The sequence below is a fragment of the Periplaneta americana genome, chromosome 4 (genome assembly GCF_040183065.1).
Source record: "Periplaneta americana isolate PAMFEO1 chromosome 4, P.americana_PAMFEO1_priV1, whole genome shotgun sequence".
NCBI lineage: Eukaryota > Metazoa > Arthropoda > Insecta > Blattodea > Blattidae > Periplaneta > Periplaneta americana.
The window spans coordinates 56,428,108-56,451,313 of record NC_091120.1 but is presented as its reverse complement, the minus strand read 5'-3'; the positions used below and the strand labels follow the sequence as shown (position 1 = coordinate 56,451,313).

Sequence of the window (23,206 nt, the reverse complement as noted above, 5' to 3'; positions counted from 1 at the left end):
CAGTTTGCTTACATAGGGCTGGCGGTCTTGTATCTTCATGCCGTAAAAAATTCAGTACGATATCTTCAGTAGTTTCAGAGATAATGGGTCATTAAATAAGGGAATTGAAAATTGACACATTACGAGACAAGGTAGTTAATCTCGCTTTAATAGCCTTTTTCATTCATCGATATGCCTTAATGAATAAACAGATAATAAGTTTAGACCTATGAAGTTTCTGAGAACTAGGCCTATAGGTCAGTTGCTAAAGATGGTATTGTTATGAAATAAACAAAACATCCAGAATAGGCTTGTAGGTGACTTATTCCAAGACTATTGTAGGATCATTTGAAAAGAACACGTAGGCCTAGGCTACAGCAACAAGACAAAACTGAATATGGCACTACTGCCAGAAAGAGTAATGGATTCTAAACCCAAAGTTCAAAGATTAAAACCAGAGGTAGGCCTATGCACCAAGTAAGAAATATGTCATAATTTTTATAGAGGTAGGGCCCCTAGTAGATGTATTAAACCACAACAGTGAAGATTATAATTAAATAAATAAATAAAAATAATTAATAAGTAGACTATATAAACATAGTCTGAAAATAGTAGGCCTAAATAAATAAATATTATATATGATATGATATGATATGATATGATATGATATGATATGATATGATATGATATGATATGATATGATATGATATGATATGATATGATATGAGCTTATGATATGAGCTTATGATATGATATAACATATGATATGGTAGGCCTATGATATATGTCAGCAATTCATTACATGTATTGATGGACCTTACATTAGTCTATCCTAGCCTATACAGAGTCGTCATTACTATCTCTTACATTTACATTTATTTAACAATATAATTATAACTAATTACGTCATCATTACTTAATATTAGTCTAAGTTTAGGACTATTATTCTAATCTAAACATGTTTTACATTCTTTTTCTTACTCACTACTGAGATACTATTTCTTATATTCTCTCTTATTTAACGCTATCCATAATGCTGTCTACTTTTGTCTAACCTTTTTTTTAAATATTACTATGACATAACATAATAGACTACAGTCTACAGTATTACTTTCATGTTGTGAGATCCTCCTAATGTAGCCTACATTCACTTTTGACACTTCCATACCGACATACTTTTCCAATCTCAATTTCATTAGGCCTACCTAATAATGTTATTCCCTCATTTGTAAAATTCGTTAGGTCTACATATAAAACTCTACCCTCTTGCACTTATAGAAATTTATAGGCTATACTACTTCCTGATAAAAAAAACTTTCCTAATACTCTGTAATTCAATCTACCTACAATCCGCTTAATTTTTACGATCCTCCCTTAGCTATCTATCGATCATTCTTTCCCTTACTACGCCTATTAATAAAATTTTTCACTAAGCGTTTCTTCACCATTGTACTGTAAGTTCATTACTAGATCAGATTCTTCTCTTACCACCAATTCACCCGTTTTTGTTTGCACTTCCTTGCTGGTTAACTCTCTTGTATTGCGTTTTATCACCGTACCTCAGCTGCTCCTTCATACTTCTCATCAATTTTGCCTATAGGCCTACCTAACGTTTCCTTAACCAGTTTATCAGACTTCTCTACTTAAATAAATAAATAGGTGGTAAATTTGTAAATGGATATTGTCCTTGTAGGCTACATTAGTAGATAAACATAAATACGTTCTAAAACTAGTGCGTAAAATATTATAAATAAATGAATAAACATATAATAATCTCTTAATTATAAACTTGGAATGCAAGCCAATGTGTGATGTTAAGAATATTGAATGAAGTGGAACAGCTACATTTCATACGTTCGGTGTCGGTGGAAAGCGATTGAGAGATGCGATATTCCGTGTCATTCTATCGACCCACAAGGAAGATGGCCACTTGTTTTCACCATCCCCGAGATTTGAACCCAGTCTTTTCTCGTTCAGTAGCTTGCTAGAGCCTCGTCAAAAGTGTCAAAGCAACACGTAAAACCGATCGTAAGAGTTAGCAAATAATAAGAGTGTGAAAACATACCTGAAACAGCAAGGCTCCATAGCCGCAGCGCTTGGGTGTCAGGGCGAGGCTCTGTCGTCCCGGCGCCCAGCGACGTCGTGGCGCTCCCGTCGCCACCCGCCAACAATGGCTTCCCCTAGAGAGCCAATAAGTCTGCTCGGAACCGCACTCAGCCGCTGCTAATTATCTGGGCCCCGCCTCCTGCCCGAGCAGTCGGCAGGGGGAGAAGCGGCTTCACTGCCTCGGCACGTGGGTCTGAAAGTGCGCATTGACGCCACTCTTACTTGATATATTCCAGCTCTCATAGACGCCGGGGCCCGATTTCCTTACCCGAGGTCAGGGTTCTGAGGTGTTGCGTTTACTTTAGTTCCCTTGGTAACAACTTACTGCGGGCCTCGGTACAACATACTGATGTTCTATCTACGAGTAGCCTATTTTAATCTAAGAATTACATTGGCCTTAATAGGGATATCCTGAACTAGTACCAACAGATAGCGCACGTGTACTTTGAGGGATGCGCTTTGGGTGTGCATTTGTTTTTCTGTATATAAACATTGAGGATATACGTAGTAGAGATAGGATAAACTGTTCTTTTTAAGTAACAGTTTCGACTGTAACTGTTTCATGAACGAAGCTGTTCCAAAATAACAGTTTCAAAGAAACAGTTTAATAAGAATATGTTTACAACATCAGTGCCAACTGTTCCAACTGTTTCAACCTTTCATCTGCTTCAGGAACATGTTTCAAAGCCCTTGAATCGTCTTTAAGTCACCTGTTCAGTGTATTATGACAACGAAAGTCATTTTTCGTAGTATGCAAATCTAGTCTTTCAGGTAAAGCTCCCTGTAAAGCAGATTTGAATAATTTCAAGGGAAAAATTGTTCCGGGGCCAGGTATCGATCCCGGGACCTCTGGTTGAACGTACCAGCGCTCTACCACTGAGCTACCCGGGAACTCCACCCGACTCCCCTGAAAGACTAGATTTGCATAATACATACGTCACTGTGTACGTTAACAGAAAACCACAATTCCAAGTCACACAGAGATTGTGTGCACTCGATGTGGGTCTCTGGCGTTTCGTCAGCCCACACGAGTTGTGTGGATATAAAGGGAAAAGTTGAGACGGTGTCGGGTGGAGTTCCCGGGTAGCTCAGTGGTAGAGCGCTGGTACGTTCAACCAGAGGTCCCGGGATCGATACCCGGCCCCGGAACAATTTTTCCCTTGAAATTATTCATTTTTCGTAGGTTACTGTTAAGGGTACAGTGAATAACTACAATTCAAAATGAATCGATTTTAGTAAAAATAAAGCATATAACCCTAGGAAAGTTTAATAACGATGACATTAGCGGATAATATTTTTCGCGGTATATTAATAATTAACACTATGTTAGGGCACCATGAACATATTCTCCATCAATGGACAGCTAATAATTAATATCGGATTTAATAGGGAATTTGATTCGTACAATTAAATTGCGCGATCCTACATAGGCTACTGTTGCACGAAGGCCGTGTGGAACATGGATAATATTATATCTACTTTCGATTGGAGGTCAATGATAGCGCTGCACGTGGCCTTTGCACACAGGAAAGAGGAAAACTGTTTAGAAATTTAACAGTTTATCTCTTGGAACCTTGCGGAACGTTGAAGTGATCACTGGAGCAGTGTAACACACTTTGGAACAGTTGGAACAGGTTATATCACGAAACTGTTTCGTATCGAAACAGTTTCAATTGTGGAACAGTTTCTTTGAAACTAATACGTAGTCTAGTGTATTAGTAGGGCCTATATTAAACACTCTTAAAAACAACTCAAAATGCCAAATTTTTATGTTCCTACATGTAAAAACCAGGGAAAGCTTTTTGTCTTCATTCAGGTCCCGAAATATTCTCAATAGCCTACATGCTTTAAACCTTAAAAAATAACTAATTAAATTGCGCCTCGAAAGTGCTAGCTATTAAATAAAAGTAACTACTTCAAGTAAGGAATTGTTGACTACAGTTTCATTTTGGATGAAGAAAAAGAAAAATTAATAAAGACATATGCAACCTCGACAGCGAGCTAAGCTAGCTTAGATTATATTATGGAGTAGTTGTGGGAGTCTCCGAAGTTTACGCCTGCAGTAAACTCTCGATAAACTGGGATATTTATTATCCAGGACGATCCGTAGTGAAATACATTTCGTGAATTATGTTTTTAAAGTACTGTACCCTAATTATTAGAACCATGTTTTAACTTCAAATTTTCAAAATCATCCTACATAGTATTCAAAACTGCATGTCCTTAACCTACAAAACGCACGACTAATCCTGATAACTACTGCGATCATATTATATCATTCTATTAAAAATTGCATTTGATCTTTCTGCAACTACAGAAAAAAATACAAGGAATTCAATCTCGATAGTCCCTTCCCTATAAAAACAAAACACATGGGTGGCTGCATATCCTGTTTTTAGCGTACGGTTCGTAAATACTAATGATTAAAGATGATATTCACCTTCGACATAGTTCCTATTTGTTTATTCGTGCACCTCGTTCTCAAAGTTCTCGTTTAGGTTCATGAACATTCAAATTACTCATAGGCCTGTCTATATTCTGCATACTGCAGATTTCCCCACCCATCTCTTAAGGGGAATCGCTCAATATTATACAGGTTTACGTTATTATTTATTGTAAATTAAATTAAATTATGAGGTAAGAAAATACTGAATTATATTAAAGTATACTAGGTATAATTGTAAATATAATTTTGACACGCACAGAAAACCAACAAGCGGGAAAACGTAATCAACTGTAGCATATGACATAACATAGCCCTACTACATGTTGCGCCATCTAGCCATCTAGCCGTAAAACTTCGCGTAAGATATCCCTATTACATTGGCCTTAATAGGGATATCACAGTCTAGTATATACAGTCGCGAAGCTCAATACGTAGTAAATATGCAAACATTAGATAGTTGCTCACCACTAGGATCGCTAATATCGTCTCATTGCAGGGAATGCAAAATAGAACCGTCACAGTCTATTGTTTCTAGCACCCTCAAAACTCAATCTTCGTGACTGTATATAGTAGACTGTGGGGATATCCTGAACTAGCACCAACAGATAGCGCACGTATACTTTGAGGGATGCGCTTTGCGTGTGCATTTGTTTTTCGGTATATAGACATTGAAGATATAAGTACGGTCTTACTAATAAACCGTGTATAGTTTTTATACGAGACTTATGCAGAGTTGAGACAGAAAACGTTACTAATAACCATGCATAAGCGCTGTATGTATAAACAGCCTGTAACTATACAATGGGAATTGCTTTGCAGTAGTTATACACGAAACCCCTTGTTTAAGCGTTGTATAGGTATAGAGAAAAAATGGCCGCCCCTCTAACAGCTGTTCGTATCGACTGTCATTTTATGATGATGGTTGCCTTGTAACCACAGAAGAACAAACCAAAGAGCACAAAATAATTAGAATAATATTGCTGTAGCTTGTACTCTTTGACCAAAATATAGTATGATAATCGATTAGAGCTAGTTGTACGATCGATACTATTAACACGCCACACTAGAGCGCTCTACTGGATGCAATAGAGAACCTCAGATATTCTATTACCTTTTGTAACGAAGTAATGACGAAACTATGACGTAGCTGTGTAACAGTTATACTGTTATACATGACGTATGTAGTGATTATTAGTAAGGAATTTACATACGACATATAAACGAGCTACTCATTGTATAAGTATAAGACAGTTAAACGTCTGTATATAGAGTTTTTATTAGTAAGACTGGTAGTGTATTAATATATTAAACACTCTTAAAAACAACTCAAAATGCCAAATTTTTGTTATGTTCCTATATACATGTAAAAACCAGGGAAAGCTTTTTGTCTTCATTCAGGTCCCGAAATATTCTGAATATAATAAACCTTAAAAAATAACTAATTAAATTGCGCCTCGAAAGTGCTAGTTATTAAACAAAAGTAACTACTTCAAGTAATGAATTGCTGGCTACAGTTTCATTTTGGAGAAGGGAAAAGAAAAATTAATAAAAACATATGCAACCTCGATAGCGAGCTACGTTAGCTTAGATCAGCCGTGGCGAAAATATGACTCGCGAGCACATTCTGGCTCGCAATGATAGCTGTGCATTTCTCTTGCTCCCTACTTCCCCAACCCCCACCCTCTCACCCACTGGAGTCAAACTCCGTTCTATTCGTATTTGTCTCTGACCTGCAGTGGCGTCGTCACAATGTCTCTCTCGAAACCAAGTACCTCTACAAAAACGAAAGTTTCAAGTAGGATTGGAGGACACATTTTTTTGCTGCCAATATGATGAGAATATTAAATGTATGATTTGTTCACAAGTATTACGAGGAAAACGGTTGTATAGGCCTAACATAAAACGGCATTATACTAGGCTACATGTTACTGATGAGACGTTAAAAGGTTAAGCGTTTATTATTATTATTATTATTATTATTATTATTATTATTATCATCACCATCATTATCATCATCATCTTCTTCATCATCATCATCTCTGTACGTCGATCCTTTTTCCTTACGAATAATGCGGTTAGATCTTCAATTTAAACTCTCAGATTTACAATGTGATGTTAAATGAAAGCTAGATGTAAGGACTTGACAAATGTTGAATTTATCAAATCTTTGCCAAAAAATAAATATCCGAAGCTTCGTTCTTTCGCTTGCTCTGTTGAAGCCATGTTCGCTAGAACTTACGTTTGTGAAAAATTATTTTCTACAATGAAAATAGTAAAAACCAAATTTAGATCACGACTGATAGACAAATACCTTCGTGGTCAACTACGACTGGCAGTAAGTGACATAATTCCTGATTTTGAAACTCTGTCGCAGACACATCTGAAGACAATTAATTTTAGGTTGTGATAATGTGTCCTATTTTTTCTTATTTATTTCTTTCTTCGTTACACGTACTAAACATTAGTTTATAGCCTTGAACTGTATAAAATTTTATTCAAGTGCTTGACGTAAGGAAAATGAAAATCCGTTACTAAGTCAGACAGTTGCTTCACTTCCCCTTCGGGTGTCCTCCTCTCTCCATAGGTGCTATGCACGTTGCAGGTTACACAGTGGCTCGGCTCACGATCACATTTTCGCCACGGCTGGCTTAGATTATATGCAGTAGTTGTAGGAGTCTCCGAAGTTTACGCCTGCAGTAAACTCTCTATAAATTGGGATGTTCATTGTCCAGGACGATCCGTAGTGAAATCCATTTCGTAAATAATGTTTTTAATGTACTGTAGGCTAATTATTAAAACGATATTTTAACTTCATATTTTCAAAATCATCCTACATAGTATTCAAAACTGCATGTCCTTAACCTACAAAATACAAGAATAATTGTGATACTACTGCGATCATATTACATTGTGCTTCATCTTACTGCAACATAGAAAAAAAATACGAGGAATTCAATCTCGATAGTCCCTTCTCTATAAAAAAAAAACACATTGGTGGCTGCATATCCTGTTTTTAGAGTACCTACGGTACTTAAATATCAATGATTAAAGAGGGCAATATTCACCTACGACATTGTTCCTATATTTTTTATTCGTGCATCTCGTTCTCAAAGCTCTCGTTTAGGTTCATGAACACTCAATTTACTCGTAGTAGGCCTATCTATATTCTGCATACTGCAGATTTCCCCACCCCTTTCTTAAGAGGAATCGCTCAATATTATACATTTTTAGGCCTATGCTATTATTTATTATAAAGTCTATAATTACTCGAAATGAAGTAATGAAAAATAACATGTAGCTAGGGAAACTGTAAATTCGTCCGATGGAAATAATTACCTATAATCTGACATGTAGACTAGTCCTCATTCCTACTAAATATCGGTATCATGGAAGTGTAAACTCGTCCGCATACCTACTTAATGTCAGTGTCATGGAAATGTAAACTCGTCCGAATGCTAAAGAAAACATTTTCCTTCCCATTTTATCCAGGCTTAGGTCTGCCAAGTGGCATGTTTAAAAATGTTTCTCACGAAAAGAAGTACTTTTAATAAAATCTACCATGGACAAATATTAAAAAAAGAAAACTCGGACACAGAGGCCAGGTGTCTTAACCATTTGCACCACCCAGGCCAACTGGACAAACTTATCTTAAATTAAAATTTTAGGAAGTAATTTTAATAAAATCCACTATGGACAAATTCCCTGCTTAGCCCCTAATAATTTTCTAGGGCTTTGCATGTACGCAGTTGCTTATTCCTGGTAGCTCGTTTAATTATTGTCTATGTATTTATACTTTGTAGTTTGATGTACGTTTCTGTCTGAAATTCCTTTAAAACGTTGATAAAATCGTAAATGTTTGGATGAACAGTATTAAAATTCTTGATGAAATTTACATGAAAATATTCACATGCGTTAGAAAATTAAATAAGAAATATAGTTTCATTTTCACCTAAATGACTGTAATTTCTGAAATGGCTCCCATGTTGCCAATGTTACTAATAAATAAACGCTTGGCGGACAAGTTTACATGTTCAATTAAAATGTCACACCTTCGAAATGAGAAGTGTTTCTCAGTTTCGGACGAATTTACATTTCCCCTGTAGCTACTTTCTTTAACATTCTACTGATCCACTGCTGTGGAGTAACGGTTAGCATACCTAACCGTGAAACGAGCGGGCCAGGATTCAAATCCTTTTTGGGACAAATTACCTGGTTGAGATTTTTCCGGGGTTCTCCGTCAACTCATTAAGGGCAAATGCTAGGTAACTTTCGGCGCTGGACCCTGGATTCAGTTTGTTGACATTATCACCTTCATCTCATTCCTAGATAACCTAAGAAGTTAACAAGGCGTCGTAAAATAATCAATTAAAATCACTCTACAGTAGTGTATTTTACATCCATGTAATTATATAAGTTATAGCTCCTGACCCATATAGGCTACTCAATATTTTCACGACTGTTCTGTGGGCCTCCCCCTCATGTGGTAAGGTAAATAGGGTTACTTATTAGGTTACGTCCATTTTCGGTTTTCCCCTTCAAAATTCTCTAATGTTAATTCATATGAGTCCCGCGCCGTGACATCGTGGTTTAAGGCATCCTGCCTAGGACTCGCGTTACGGAATGCGCGCTGGTTCGAATCTCCATAGGGGAAGAAATTTTCTCATGAAATTTCGGCCAGTGTATGGGACCGGTGGCCATCCGGCATCGTGATACATTTGCGGAGCTACGATGGTAGCGAAAATCCGGTTTCGCAAACAGCTATAACGGCTGGGGGGATCATCGTGCTAACCACACGATACCTTTATTCTGGTTGGATGATCGTCCACTTCTGCTTCGGCATGTGGACGTGAGGCCAGCAGCCGGCTGGTCAGTCTTGGCCCTTCATGGGCTGTAGCGCCATGGATTTACTTGCAGCTATTGCAACTCTGGACGTAAAGGGGAAGTGAAAGGGAGCAAAGAAACCCCCGCCCGTGTCCTTTCCGTTTACACGCCTTAGAAAAAGAAACGCACAGTATACGGGCGTACGGAAACGCCACTCTCTTCTACTCAGTAGGGTAAAGTTGCCTAATTCCGTGATACTCCTAATTCCGTGTTACGTTTTTCACTGAATATCACGGGGTTGGGATCTTGCTATGAAGTTCACCGATGTCTCAAAGTAGGCGAAAGATGCACTATTTCGAGAAAGATGTCTGGCGCTATGGTTTTGACTGGCATTCATTTTTCAAAAAGTATCACGGAATTAGGGGTATCAGGGAAACAGGCAACTTTATCCTACATATACTTTAAAGTGACATTAAGAACCATTAAAATGTTAGTTCTACTTTGCCGGAAGACGACATTTTTCCATTCTTGGATGCGAAAGTGTGCGTTGAAATGTCCATCTTCTGACCTAGCTTTTCCCTAAATCTTAATTTATTAAAAAATTAAGTGAAATGGCAAGAAAGAAGATTATTACACAGGCTACTGAAATATAGCATTCCATTTGGTTTAAGTAGCCTACCATATTTTTTACGAACATAATTTTCATGTTACCACAGAGCAGCTCATTTTCCCCGACGAATGATCATGATGAGACGAATAATCACAAACAGACTTGCTGCCAGACTTGCGGCTCCACTCTAAATAAGAGTTTAGAGATCTCACTCTTTAATCAGAACCAGCGTTTCCTGTTCCTGCATATCTGTGGGTTTCGGCTTCATATTACTGGAGGAATAAATAATTCTTCTTGTATTTTGATAACAGTCCTATTATTCTATACAGTAGATAGTGTCTTGTTCTACTGAGTAACGTTATGTCTACATATGCCTATAATAACTTATTACACGTGGAATTAGTACGATGGATGTCCATTTAAGACGACATGGCACATCTTGATTTCAAAGAGGAAGAAAGGAATAGTAGCTACATTATTTAAAAGATAGGCTACATATATAGCCTATGATATGATATGATATGATATGATATGATATGATATGATATGATATGATATGATATGATATGATATGATATGATATGATATGATATATGATATGATATGATATGATATATGATATGATATGATATGATATATGATATGATATGACATGATATGATACGATACGATACGATACGATACGATATGATATGATATGATATGATATAGCCTATGATATGATATGATATGATACGATATGATACCATGTGATACGATATGAAATGATATGGTATGATATATGATATGATATGATACGATACGATACGATATGATATGATATATGATATGATATGGTATGATATGATATGTTATATGATATGATATTATATGATATGATATGATATGATACGATACGATATGATACCATACGATACGATATAATATGATATGATATGTGATATGATATGATATATGATATGTTATAGGCCTATGGTAGCCTGTGATATGATATGATATGATATGATATGATATGATATGATATGATATGATATGATATGATATGATATGATATTTGATGTCAATATTTATATCCATGTAATGTGGACCTCACAATTTTGTATTTAGTGCCACAATTACATTCATTACAGATATACCTTTTGAAGACGCTCTTATAATTTAACTTTCGACCCCATTTAAATTGATCAGTATTCCCACCTTTAAAAGTTAACAAATTCATTTAGATCATTCAAAATTGACACTTTTACGACTCTGTTCTTGATTTTCAATTCACTTATATCAACACAATTGTTTCTAATACTTGGTACTAACATATACTACACCATAGCACCAATCTATTTGTTAATATGTCTGTTTCTTGTGTACATTCCCTTTTCAGATCTCACTAATTTTCTACATATTATACTTCTCTATCCTAGTTAGCCTCCTCCGCCATACTCCTCATCTATTTTTATTATTTGTATCGGTTTACTTAACTTCCTATTACACTCCTCTAATTCATTCAAAATTGACACTTTTATCACTCCGTTCTTAATTTTCAGTTCACTTAGTCTATATCGAACACACACTGTTTCTAATAATACTTGTTACTGAAAGGGGCGGCCGGGTAGATCAGTTGGTAGAGCAGCTGGCTACGGACTGGAAGGTCCGGGGTTCGATCCCAGGTGGTGATAGGATTTTTTCTCGTTGCCAAACTTTCAGAACGGCCCCGAGGTTCACTCAGCCTCCTATAAAATTGAGTACCGGACCTTTCTCGGGGGTAAAAGGCGGTCAGAGCGTGGTGCCGACCACACCATCTCATTCTAGTGCCGAGGTCATGGAAAGCATGGGGCTCTACCTCATGCCCCCCAAGTGCCTTCATGGCATGTTACGGGGATACCTTTACCTCTTCTTACTTGTTATTAAAACATACTATACCATTGACTGATATGTTCGTTATTATGTCTGTTTCTTGTGTACATTTCATTTTCAGATCTCACTAATTTTCTACATATTATACTTCGCTATCATCTAGCCTCCTCCACCATACTCCTTACCTATTTTCAATACCTCTAACGCCTTATCTATCGTCTTCTTTAAATTCAATTTACTTACTAAATTAAGTCCTTAGTCGTCTCTTCCTTAGCAGTCTCTGCACCAGAAACATCCATTCTGTTTTAAAGTCGTCATTCTTTTTCTTCACTTCACTTCTCACCATTTCAGCTCTTGCACTCACAGAAACAATTTCACTTCTCCTCTCGGCACTGACCTTCCTTTCCACTAATCTGGTTAAATCACTTCCCAGATCACTTGTTTTTTTACTCGTGTCACTAAACTTCATTGCATTTGTGGTACTTATATATATATATATATATATATATATATATGGGACTTTTTTCAATGCAATTAAAGAATAAAATATCCACAACGTTTCGAAGTTTAATTTAATCTTTTTACAGCTGTAACAATAAGTTAACAGTAACGAACAATTTACTTTTCTATGTAGGCTGCCTCATTTTCTTTAAAAATCCTTGCTGTGGGTTAAATGTCTAATATTTACTTACATATTTACTTACGCAGGAGATACTGTTTCAGTTTCTAATTATTATTATTATTATTATTATTATTATTATTATTATTATTATTATTATTATTACATACAAATGGATTTTAAGGAACCCGCAGGTTCATTGCCGCCCTCACATAAGCCCGCCATCGGTACCTATCATGTGCAAGATTAATCCAGTCTCTATCATCATATCCCACCTCCCTCAAATCCATTTTAATATTATCCTCCTATCTACGTCTCGGCCTCCCCAAAGGTCTTTTCCCCTCCGGCCTCCCAACTAATATTCTACATGTATTTCTGGATTCGCCCATATGTCCTACATGCTCTGCCCATCTCAAATATCTGGATTTAGGCCTATTGTTCCTAATTATGTCAGGTAAAGAATACAATGCGTGGAGTTCTGCGTTGTGTAACTTTCTCCATTCTCCTGTAACTCACCACTCTTAGCCCCAAATATTTTCCTAAGAACCTTATTCTCAAACACTTTTAATCTCTGTTCCTCTCTCAAAGTGAGAGTCCAAGTTTCACAACCGGCAATATAACTGTTTTATAAATTCTAACTTTCAGATTTTTTGACAGCAGACTAGATGACAAAAGCTTCTCAACCGAATAATAACACGCATTTTCCATATGTAGCCCTTCGCCCAACCCTCAAGCTGGAGGACGACCCCTTATCGTCTGTCCTCGACTGCTTTTTCAACATATTCGCAGCTATCTTCCATATCTGGAGGTCGTCTCCTCTCTCCGCAACCTGAGGACGCTTTACTTATGTCTAGTTGTTTGTTAATAATTTTTAATTAATTGATTCTGTTTTATTTAATGACGCTCGCAACTGCCGAGGTTATATCAGCGTCGCCGGTGTGCCGGAATTTTGCGCCGCAGGAGTTCTTTTACATGCCAGTAAAACTACTGACATGAGCCTGTCGCATTTAAGCACACTTAAATGCCATCGATCTGGGCCGAGATCGAACCCTCAACCTCGGGCACAAAGGGCTAGTATTATACCGACTGCACCACCCAGGCCGACTTAACTTTTAATAAAATCCATATGAATAGGCCTAATCTATGTCAATTAAGCTAATATTTTTCTGTCCAAAAACGTGATGGAACTAACAGTGAATAGCTTCACAATAATTCCTTTCTAGATTTATTCTCAGCCTTACTCCTTTTACCCCTGATCACATATAACAGATTGATCAGCATAATGGACTTTCAAGGCAAACACTTTTATCAATTTCACTATGCTGCCATCTAGCGACTGCTAAAGAAGTCACGTTATAACCCTTGTGGAATTGAATGTAGCAACTGTACTTCTATCGTTACCAAAAATGTCTTTTTGGCGGTGGAAATAAAAAAAAATGGTTTATTTAACGACGCTCGCAACTGCCGAGGTTATATCAGTGTCGCTGGTGTGCCGGAATTTTGTCCCGCAGGAGTTCTTTTATATGCCCGTAAATGTACTGACAGGAGCCTGTCGCATTTAAGCACGCTACCCAGGCCTGTTCGGCGGAGGAGGTTCTAGTGTTGTTCTCACTTTATGTTGCCATTTTCATAACATGGGAATAGCCAATCTGATATATAACTTATATGTGATCAAGGCTTTTACTTAGAAGTACAGTAGTCTAGATGTGATGCGCAGTTCAAAGTAAGGTTATTATGGCATTAAGGTATAGACCTACATTTTTGAGTAGGACTAGACAATACAAAATTAAGCCGGCAAAATAAAATGTCGACGAAAGTACATTTAAATGTACAGGAATAATAATTATTACTCCACACTTCAAGGTAGGCTATGTAGGCCTATATAAGCTGTATTTTCGTTTGCAGTTAGCCTAAAGTAATCGAGAAGAAACTCGTTATTCCACGTGATTTTGAATTCTAGACTTTTTTATATCAGAAATTCAAATGAAGTAGACGTACTATCCTATCACTTAAATGAAGTTGTATTTAAACTATATAGGGCGGGGAGGCGTCTAGTATCAGAACCGGCCAAGTCACAAAAATTTAAGAAAATGTATTTTAACTATAAAATGAAAGTACTAGTGTATTTCTATCTAGTGAAAAAAAAATTTGCTACAAAAGCGATTAAGTCAAAATTAAAAACAAGGAAGAAGTGAATTAATTATGAAATAAATTTTAAATATCAAGCGAAAATAAGTAATAATAATAATAATAATAATAATAATAATAATAATAATAATAATAATAATAATAATAATAATAATAATAATTATTATTATTATTATTATTATTATTATTATTTATTTATTTAATCTGGCAGAGCTAAGGCCAGTAGGCCTTCTCTTCCGCCCAGCCAGACTCTAATTCTAATTAAATACATTTGCTTACGTATTTATTACATTAATGTCTAGGTCATAAAACAACATGAAAGTAAATAATGAAAATTGGATAACTAATGTTAGTGTGACAATAATAAACATTGGTAAGAAATAGTTATAATAATAATAATAATAATAATAGTAATAATAATAATAGTAATAATAATAGTAATAATAATAATAGTAATAATAATAATAATAATAATAATAATAATAATAATAATAATGAGATAATTTAGATATTTATCTGTGATATATATATATATATATATATATATATATATATATATATATAACCATTAAACATTGAGAAACCTGAAACAGCTATTATTGTTAACAAGAATTGTTAGAAAAATATCTCATTAGCCTATTCTTAAATTGGTTTGATGTCTGACAGTCCCTGACATTACTCGGTAGGGAATTCCAAAGTCGAGGAACAGCCACAGTGAAAAAAGATGAATATGAGGATGTTCGGTGGGAGGGAATGGATAATATTGAGGAGTGTTGTGATCGTGTGTCAAGATTATGATGGGTGGATAAATTTTGAAAACGAGACGCAAGATAGACAGGAGTGGAGAAATGCAATATGTGAAAGAGAAGGGAAAGACAGTGAATTTTCCTACGATCTTCTAGACGGAGCCAGGACAACATTTCGAGGGATGGTGTTACGTGATCAGCCCGGCGAATATTGCAGACGAAACGGACGCACATATTATGAACACGTTGTAGTCTCTGCGCAGAAGTAACGCTTAGGTCAGTAAACAGAATATTACAGTAATCGAAGTGGGGCATCACGAGTGTTTGCACTAACATACAACAATTAATTATTCATTAATTTAGTGTTCTGCACAAGGGCAGGTCTATCACTGCAAACCCAGCCTTCTCCAGTCTTTCCTATTTTCTGCCTTCCTCTTTGTTTCCACATATGATCCATATATCTTAATATCGTCTATCATCTGATATCTTCTTCTGCCCCGAACTCTTCTCCCGTTCACCATTCCTCCCAGTGCATCCTTCAGTAGGCAGTTTCTTCTCTGCCAGCAATTAACCATGTAACAATGAAAAACAACTTTCTTAATTATCATCCATTCGTCTCTGGAGGTTTTTGATGAATACTGAAAAATTTGACTTCTGTGACTTGGCCGGTTTTGGACGCCTCTAATGGCCGTGTGCACCATTCTCGATCATCTAGCTCGTTTATCAGCAATCACGGAAACATGGTTAATTCTTGACAATGATCAAGTTACAGATGCGGTGCACCGACATTTTCCCTCGATCAACTCAGTACCGTCAGCTGACGGTAAGCTCGCTTGAGAAGAATTATCTGAGCGCTATGTTACCGCGTATAAAACAGCGAACGAACGCACTCTGTCAATTATCGCTTCGTTTTTGTTTGTCGGACTGCTTTCAAATATCCTCGCAGTTTTCAAATAACAAGTTTCAATAATCATGGAAGAAAAAAAGAAAAGAGCACCGAACTTCTCACAGTTCGAAGTGAGAATTCCTTTAGAACTCGTCAGCAATTATGCATCCATATTACAGAATAAAAGTACTGACTGAAGTTCTCTAAGAGAAAAACAGGCTACCTGGTTGGATTTAACCTCACAATTCATATGAGTTATACGTGTTTATATAGTTTCACATAATTTGTACCATAATTTATACAGTGGTTATTTCATATTATTGATAATAATTGGGAAAATTTCAGTATACGGATACCTCACTGACAATTATCTTGAAATAGGCTACTAAAAATAGCAGATTTGTATGTGTTTGTCGAATGCTCATCATCTTGCTTACGAAAAGACACATTTCAGTGCCAATAATTTATTTGGGAAAATTTCAGTATACGGATACCTCGCTAAAAATTATTTTAAAATTAAAAAAAAAAAAAAAAAAAAAAAGCAATTCGTCTGTGTATGTCGAATACGCATCATCATGCATACGAAAAGGAAGTTTTTAGTGCCAATTTATTTTGTGTGCACAAGGTTGGAATTTTGGAGTAAGAGGGAAAGGAAAGTATCCTTGTTCTGAAATTTATCCATTTATTTTGTGTTCACAAGGTTGGAATTTCGGAGTAAGAGGGAAAGGAAAGTATCCTTGTTCTGAAATTTATCCATTTATTTTGTATTTACAAGGTTGGAATTTTGGAGTAAGAGGGAAAGGAAAGTATCCTTGTTCTGAAATTTATCCATTTATTTTATGTTCACAAGGTTGGAATTTTGGAATAAGAGGGAAAGGAAGGCATCCGTGTAATTTCTCTTAATTCAAGCGTAAATAGCCTAATTGTCCAAAACATCATGTAGGTCCTAATAGTTTCAAACGGCAAATCTATAGCTAATAAGTGATAATCTCGCATTCTACAAAATGGTCATTTAGTTTTACTATATTATTACCGGCATAGAATAACTACTTTATTATTATGTTAACAAAATTGGACAATTAGGCCTAAATAATATTTTGTGCTCAAGTAAAGTCCCGATCTTCCAAAGCAGAAACATAATATATAAAACATTAGTCTATTTTGAGGAAAAAAGAACATTTTTATTATTCATCTACAAACTTGCTCTTTCTACAATAACACCAATTCTGTTATTTCCGCAGTGATTTGCGTGTTCAAGATGCATCATTTCATTTTCAATTCCATCAAGTACGTCAAATCGTGCCGCCATTTTGGTTTTCTCGACTTTGACCATGTTCAATTCAAGATAATCGGTCCCACACCCGTGATAAAATTTGATCATCATCAACTCGCTTGTTTAACTTTGATCGAGATTGATACTCCGCAAATTGGCTTGAAGATGGTCAAGTGCCGACTTAACCATGGTCAAATTTTAATCGAGAATGGTGCACACGGGCATAAGTACCGTTGTCCTACTTCTTAGATAGGCTCAGTTAGTGTGCAGTGCTTAAATCGAATTAAATTCGTACAATTGTTTTGAACAGAATGTAGTTCACAAGGAATCAGTCTAAAAATAAGAGCCTCTATCAATATTTCTGAATCTATTTTCTTTAATAATCTTTATGTAAAGTCCCATTAATAGGGAAGTAAAATGTCACCGGAATAAATCTGGAGTAAAATGATTTGGACTCTTGTTGCGATATTGGGCTCGAATCTCTTTGGGTTAATTATTTAGTTTGGATTTTTCCATGGTTTTTCCCAACAGTAAGGTAAACATCAGGTAAACTCATGGCGAATCCTCTGTCTCATTTTGCCAAAATACCGCCTCGCTACTAGCAATAACATCGACGCTACATAATCTCACAGTTTATACGATGTCGTTAAATAGGTTACGTTTAAAAATTGAATAAGTAAAATGGATTATAAAACTGTGACGAAAGTATTCTTACCTATGTACAAAGTTCTTCTTTCTGTATAATAGCTTGTACATAAGGGTTAATATGAGAGATAAATAGACCTAATGTACACATTGTGTTTAATAAATCTTATTATTATTATTATTATTATTATTATTATTATTATTATTATTATTATTATAAATAAACTTAATCAATCTCGCTACTAACTACGAATTCTGGCACTGTGGTTCCATATTCAAGGGGATAGCAGCATCACTTGACATACGTGCTACCTACCATCGCTATTATCACTTACATCTGTCGTGTGCCCACCTGTCGCATTAACTGGTTCAGTAGTTCTTCATAGAATTTTCATTTGGAATTCTAAGAATGAATACCACAAGGTGGCTTCAGAAGTTGTCGGTTAATTAAAAAACATGATATGCACTTTTGATGTATGGGTCTATAACTACAGTATATTCCTCAGATAAAATATTTTCAACAATCTAAAATATTTTTAGATTGACTATGACACTTTTACTACGTCATACTACTTTTGACCAATAAAACGGTACGAAAGGACGTCTTTCAAGCAATCATGGCTGCTAATCGCACAATTTTATCGCATCCCTATTATTTGTTTAATTTTATCGCTTCTCTAGCATTTGTTTATTTTTATAACTACCCTAGCATTTGTTTCTTTGTTTGCCAACATTTCAAACTGCATTTGTCTGGACGTCAAAAAAACAGAAAATTACAAACCACTCCAGTCGATGCACAGTACTTTCAAATATGACTCGCATTGGCATTCAAGAACAAGAATTAATAAAGATCACTGGTCATAGCTATGCATCTTCCCTGAAATCCTATTTACAAATAAATGAAGAGCACCATTCGGAAATCCTGAATAAGTTGAGTAATACACCATGTATATCAACGAGTTCACTTCTTTTACGCACACGTCCAATATAACATCAACTGAACCACCAACCACTAAAACATTCAAATTTGAAAACTTTTCTTGTTTATTTCATCATTTCTAATTAAAAATTTTCTAACACTTGTTTATATTATTTGGGTTATGTTATAGCTTCTGCTATATGGTATTATGAATAGTCACGTATCAGAGATTGTTTAATACTAAGATTTATTGAAAATCATCTGTCAAGTGACGTTGATTACTGGGATCCGGATAACTGAAGTGGAATGCAACTGTTTTAATAAAAATGAAACTGCATCAACAAAGCCTTCTTGATCAGTAACCGTCCACAGAGTTCAATGAAGATTCCATAGTTGGCACAACTGATAACAAGAAAACAGCTAATCATAACACACTACTGCCATCTAGAGTAATATTTGTAATGTTGAGATGATACAATAATACATTTGAAGACAGTTGTATTTTCGTAAGTCAATTAATATTTTATTGTATTGGAGTACTTCGTTACTTCTAATCTTTGTATACTTTCTTCTAATCGTGTAATAGTCAATTAAATCCCACTCGAGTTTTGATTTTCTCTAGATAAATCAAAACCGCTAGTGAGATTACTGTTGATAAATTTCACTTCACATGATCCTTCGGATTGTCTTAATAGCCTCATGACCTTGCGATGAAGTTTCTTTCTGAACATTGGACATATAGGGTGCTATTCATAGACATTTCGCAGCACGCGCTACGAGCGTACTAAGCTAGCCCCGGCTATCCACTGGTTACTAGTACAGAATTCAAATCATATCCTATCGCTAACACTGGTTTATGAATACGAAAAACGCTGATCATCCACCGGAAGCCCGCGCTAAAAATGTCTATGAATGCGGCCCTAAACTTTTACCTTCGGTTTCTACGTAGCCTATGTGAATTTACAATAACCTTCCCGCTTTACGTCTCAATATAAATTCTATCGCCACGGTATACACTCAAGGTTATTCTTTCAACATGTGGAAATCATTTACTTTGCCCTAAACCCATTTCCTCTTCCATATTTATCAGTGGCGTAGCATGAAATTTTGAGCAGGGGAAGCTAACTCAAGTTGTCTTTCATGCATTACAAAAATACAGTCTTAAAATAAATAGTAGTCAATGTCAAGTCAGCAGTCGAAGATTGGTTGGAACATCGTAAGAAACACCAATAAGGCATGATCTCAAAGATACGTAGTAAAATATGATTTCACGATTTACACATAGGCCTATCTCTTAACAAATAGACACGTATAAGTATAACATTAGCTAACTCCCTGTCATACTTAGAGAAATCACAATATTAATATCATTACGTAAGTATGCGTCTGTCTTTTGATTGTGTCCTTCATTGACAGCAAGGGAGTCGGTCATTTGTTTTTTAAATCACACTTTTGTTCGTAAGTCAGTCTTGATAATACAATTGTCCTAAACAATTCAAGTAAATTAGTGTCAGGAACTGTTATTTCGCTCATTATTTATTATATCAGCCACAATGCACACTAACACTTCAACTGAACACAACTGACGAAAAGGGATAACTCGGGAACTACTTATTTTAAATGTTAAAGCTAGCTTTCTTGCGTGCCTTGCGACTAGGGTAGTTTAAAAGGGATGGAAAATCTGCGGGGTGGATTACACAGAAGAAACCAGTCTGCTTGGAAGCTGGTGTGTGCAGGCTTCTTGTTTACTGTTGCATCACAAATCATCCTGAGCTGCCGCATCACAATATTTAACGCGTAAATATAAATTCTATTAAAATTAATAAATAATTTTGTCCATAAACTGCAGGTTTATTATGAAATTATTATTAACTGGGGAAGCTAAGCTTTTTAGCTTACATTGACGCTACGCCACTGATATTTATTATTCTTAATTCTGTCCTATCTGTGACTTTGACTCTTTTGGGTAATTCACCATGTCCAACGTTTCGGAACTACATAGGCTGCAGGTTCCATTATCAGGGTGGCGCAGTCGTCCGGATTAGCCTGAAGTAACGAGTCCAAGAGAATAGGCGACCTCTGTGGTCATATCCTGATAATGGAACGTGTGGTCCTATGTAGTTCTGAAACTTCGGAAATATCAAGTTCCAGGACACGGCGAAATACACAATAGCATGGGTGGGCAACTCGTGCTCTCAAAGTGTCAACACGACTTCATTGCAAGTTTGCGATTCTTGCAAGACGCAAGTTCGCTCGCGTCTGCAATAAGTGGCGGCTCGATTTAAGTGAAAAACAATATAATCCCCAGCTCATTTCCCTTTAGTGATGAGTCGAGTAGTAGGTTATTTTACGACGCTTTATCAACAGCTTAGGTTATTTAGCGTCTGAATGAGATGAAGGTGATAATGCCGGTGAAATGAGTCCAGGGTCCAGCACCGAAAGTTACCAGCATTTGCTCATATTGGGTTGAGTGAAAACCCCGGAAAAAACCTCAACCAGGTAACTTGCCCCGACCGGGAATCGAACCCGGGCCAGACGCGCTAACCGTTACTCCACAGGTGTGGACTGATGAGTCGAAAAAGAAATATTTTTGTATTGTATAATGTTATATTACACTTTCTTAGGCCTACGCATGACATTTTATGTTACAAATTAACACAGTGAAGGTTTTAGTAAAGAGACACTGTCTAGATCTGCTTATGAACAGCTAAAGGTAAAAATAGGATATCAACAAGATGAGACTGATATCAAATATCGTTAGCACGTTGTGAGTGCGAGTTACAGAATTGAATGACATATGATCGACTAGTTAAGAGCATTTATGGATAAATTTGAATTGTAGCAATATCATGTAGAACATAGACAACTTCACTTTCTTTGACTATAAACTATCTTGAAGAGTGATAAGAAAATCTGCTTATCAAATATAAGACCCTACTTCAAGGTCTACAGCAGAATTCACTGTTAAGTTTGGAGAAACAGTGACAATTGACAAGGAATCGAGATTTTTCTGAAATCCTTTTGGCTTACAGCCAATAGAAGATCCTGAAAGTTTATTGCTTGAATTGATAAATCTACAGAACAACACGCCATTCAGACTCCAGCGAAATCAGGAATCGAACTGTTCGTGACGCTGCCTAAGTCAGAATTTCCAAATATACTCTTTGCCTCCACTTTATGTGCTTGAGGCAGAGTTTGATACAAGAAAGAAGTGTAAAAGCTCTCAATGTAAATAAAGAGCTCAGAAGTAAGTTTATTTCATTTGCCGTGACATATAAAAAATTACTTTCTTGAATTTGTGATTGTTTGCGAATACATACTATTACCTTTCTGAGAACAGAAGAATACTTTTAAACGTATAAAGACTTGTAAATTCTCGCGTTCTATGTTTCAAGTAAGACATAATAAGAAATATTAACAAATAGTGTAATAATAAATAAGTGTTGCAGCTATGTTTGTTGTATCTTGAAAAGGCTGTATTCAGTTTGTGTTTCCAATACTAAACTAATTTACAAAGCTAGGAAATAATATAATTTTGTTATGTGTGTTTCGGTACAGTCTGTCTAAAATTACTATAATAATTATTGTACCATGCGTAATTCTGAAATTCAAATCATGGAGTAGCTATCACGACCACCTGCATGAGCCGCCAGAGCGCACCGTGGCAGTGAACTGCTTTTGCAGCGAAACTACAAACAACTTTTAACTGCTGCGGCTGGCTCCGTCTGTCTTTCTCTCTTTCAAGGTTTTTTGGCACTTTGTGAGCATAAGTTGCCCATCCATGCCCAATAGCCTAATTCTATTCACAGTCACCGCGAAAACCTAAAAACTCATATAAATGGAAAGGTGTTTATTTAATCTTTAATATAGGCCTACATAAGTTGTGCTGTCTATCTATCAGGCTTTTATGTAGGCTACTGAATTATTGGCATTTAACGATGTTATGCTCCAGCGTGCTTACATTTTGTGTTTAGAGCAGCCTCATAGATAAGCGTTATTGTACATTAAAATAATTTGGATGTCAGCAATAAATCGTAGCCTGACTACTTATTTGTGAGATTTTCCGTAAAAAATAAGACGACCATGAGTAACTCGTAATTACAACGTCAACAATCAAATTAATTATATTTTCAGGCATAACATTTTTATTTTTCATT

At 36.0% G+C, this 23,206-nt stretch overlaps 1 long non-coding RNA gene across 1 annotated transcript in view; it reads right to left on the bottom strand.

Annotated features, from left to right (window-relative positions):
• The window catches only part of LOC138697820 (uncharacterized), a 174,981-nt gene extending 172,826 nt beyond the window's left edge, over window positions 1–2,155 (bottom strand). The window contains exon 1 of the long non-coding RNA XR_011331619.1: window positions 2,045–2,155. This is a non-coding gene — a long non-coding RNA (uncharacterized lncRNA). The remainder of the gene's footprint in view (window positions 1–2,044) is intronic.
• Between the last annotated feature and the right edge of the window lie 21,051 nt (window positions 2,156–23,206).